Genomic DNA, 3,424 nt, shown 5'->3' with positions numbered 1-3,424 from the left:
CTGGCGGAACCGGGGCGGCAGGGGCGCGCCTAGCCGCTCAAGCAGCCCGCCCGGGCCACCGCCGAGGTTCCCGCGCGAAGGTAGGCGCAGCCGGGAGCGCGCTCCGCTTGGCCACAGCGCGGCAGGGCGGCTGTCTGTTTCGTAGCGGCTTGTGAGAACTCCCAGCGCCAGGACTGGGAAGAGCGCTGGCTTCCCTGTCGCCCCGGGTGCAAGGGCTCCCCCCCCCCGACACGCGTCTTGCAGTCGTGGGCATGGTTGTGGCTGATGATGCGCAGAGCCACCGGACTCCGCATCTCGTACTCTGCTCTCGGGGGAAGTTGGGTGTCGTGGTGCGGGGCGTAATAAAAGCCCCCTCCCCAAACACCTTTATAGGTACTCGTCGGGGTGCTTTTTGTTGTTGCATTTTGGTTTTTTTGTACAGTCCTGGATGACTGTATTAATTTCTAGGCACCGCATTTTAAGGAGGCTGCGGGGTTTTGTTTTCCAAAGATGGTGAGGGACTTGGAGACCGTGTCTGACGAGGCTGGGTATATATTTAGCCTTGAGAAGAGGGACCATTAAGAGACGGCATGATATCCATCTTGGGGTACGTTGAAAGGCTGCCCCATAGGTGTTGGGTTCAAATGACAAGAAAGGATGTTATGAATAATCCGGAGGAAGAATTTCCCGACTGTAGGAGCGATTCAGTTCACTCTTCATCGCCCCTCCAACATTGTTTTTTCCTCTGACATCTCCCAGAAAGAAAGAAAAACATCATGGTAACGACAACTGCCTAGAGTAGATCTTTCTGCAATGCGTGCTGCCATTGAATGCTAGTAACATTTCTTCAGGACTTCTCCGGGGAGTCACAGGGCAGATTCCGTTGCTAGACTCAAACTCCCATCATCCTTGGCCGTTGGACTTGCTGGCTGGGGCTGATGGGAGTTGGAGTCTAACAACACAATGTCCCTATCGCTCAACTAGGGTGACTATAGATTTGCAGTCTTTGTGGAATATGGGAGGGGACAGCAGCTGTGTAGTAAGTAACCATAGTTGAGATGTGACCAGATTTGAGCACTTTGTTTATAAAATATGAGAGTTCTATTCCTTATAAAATGGATGTAATTTGTCCTCACTATGAAATTTAGCATACAGAATCTCCTTGGGGAAACATACAAGCTTTCTGCGTTTTTGGAGAAATCTGATAAAGAATGCAATTACAGCATTATATATATATATATTTTTAACAAGGTATTTCTCTTCCCTCCCTTATACTAGATAGGGAGCAAGGGAAAGAGTTACATCAATGATTTCTGGTATTCAATTGAATATTGGGGGCCTTGCCTATGGTGGTCTTCAAGTTGAACTAGAAATTGGAGCTGTAACTAAACACAGAATTGTAGAGTTGGAAGGAACACCGAGGGTCATCTAATCAAACTCTCTCTATATAGCAACATAAAGGCAGTTTTAATTAATAAATGCAGAACAGAGCTTCACACCACACTGATAACAATATGCAGGACAGAACTTTACACTAACACTGATAATCATTTCCCAAAATCCAGCCATGTAATCTTCATGCTGATCACCCAGAAAACTCCGGTGTTCTTTCCTGTTCTATTTGTGTGGTGGTTTCGGCAGCAACCACAGCAGTGCACAAGCGAGATCCTGTGAGGCGAGAGGCCTTCTTCTCGGCTCCATTCCCTCCTGGGATGCAGCGGCTCCCAAGCTGAACCTTTCCCTCGCTGATCTTATGAGCTTTCCCCACTTCTCCTCTTCTGTACGGGTGTCTCAGCTCTGTCCCGGCTGGCCAGGCACAGAAGCAGCAGCCAAAGTCTCTGAAATAATTCTGGATGTGGTTTTAATGGGAGGAAACCTTGGCTGCTGCTTCTGCGCCAAGTAGGGCCGGGAAGGAGCCATGCCTGCAAGGAGAAGAGGCAGTGGGGAAGCCCTGCGAGGGTCAGGGGCAGGGAACCGCCGGGATGGTCTCTCCTAAATAATATTTTTTAAACAACAAATTCTGCCTTTAATGTTGCTGTCACAGCAGTGGGGATTTTTTCATTTGATTTCCTTGAAATTTGAAATACCTGCACCTCTATATAAATATCTCATACAAATTGTGTTAGGCTGGGGAGACACAGGCTAAAAGCTGCACTCAGCCATTAAGCTCACTTTGGTGACGTCACCATCTCTCAGTCTAACCTACCTTACAGGGTTGTTCTGGAAATAGGTGTTACCACTCTCATTCCATTTCCATTATTTAATAATAATAATAATAATAATAATAATAATAATAATAATAAACAACTGAAAGAGGGGTTAATTGAATGGCTGTGGCAATTATGTAATCCTTTCCCGCTGTATCATTTCTCCTAATCTAAATTACCCCTCCTCCCACAGAGCTCACCTGTGGTATGTAGATTTTCCTGCCTAGCCAACAGTGGCAAGTGGGATGCTCATGTTTGTATAATTTGAAAATGTGTGTGAAATTGCACTAGCTGCTTAGCCTGTCTTCAGTTACACTTCCCCCATGTCCAGTGTTCAGGCATGACTATCAACCCTCCACCAAGGCTGCATGCAGCAACCTGGTAGTAAATGGTGAAAGTGGTGGACCTCTCTCCAAATTGGATCTCTTTAGTTTACCCTCTTAAGAGCAGGTTACTGTACTTGGTAGCATAGTTTATGATGCACCAGCATCTTTTAACTTTATGTATGTAGTGTGTTTGGATTGTATTGTGCCTTGAGGCAATAAAACACTTTACACTGAATTGTGTGGGCAATGAGTTTTCTTCACCATCAACTCTGGAAAGGCTGACAACTGGAGAAGACTCTGAAGCACTGATGGACGACTACTCTGCTGGTCATACTGATATAGGTGTGGTATCCAACTGCTATCACCATTTGCCATCATATCAGAAATAGCCCACTAGAATGCATTCATGCCTTACAGTGTACATAGACTTATCACTTGTTGAAAGTTGGCTTATTTGCAGATAGTGGTGGCTTTTCCAGTGTTTAATAATGAGAACCTAAAGCACAGGCAAGGATAAGATCACAGCTGTTCAATGTCCTCTGGCTATCTGCTTCCGCTACTACTACTGTTGTGAAGATAAATCCAATAGTTGACCCATGTTGAGTGACGGGGAAGATTATACAGGGTGATTCATAATGAAGTATACAGTTTCAAAGCACTATAAAAAAGAATGTAATATATCTTATGTTACCTGTAACAGAATTGTACGGGAATGTTTAAAGTTTTTTAAGAAACAGTCACAGATACATTTTCTGCTTGGATGTTTTTTCCCCAAATCGCGTTAAAAAATGCAGTTGCACAAGTTAGATTCTTTTCTGCTCAGTTCAAGAACACACCTTCTCCACTGCAGACACAGCCATTTTGCCTGATTAGTCACGTGACACATATGCTATCACCTACGTCACCTCCCTC

Source organism: Lacerta agilis, chromosome 3 (genome assembly GCF_009819535.1).
Source record: "Lacerta agilis isolate rLacAgi1 chromosome 3, rLacAgi1.pri, whole genome shotgun sequence".
Lineage (NCBI taxonomy): Eukaryota > Metazoa > Chordata > Lepidosauria > Squamata > Lacertidae > Lacerta > Lacerta agilis.
The sequence above is the reverse complement of the archived record's forward strand: the minus strand, read 5'-3'. Positions refer to the sequence as shown.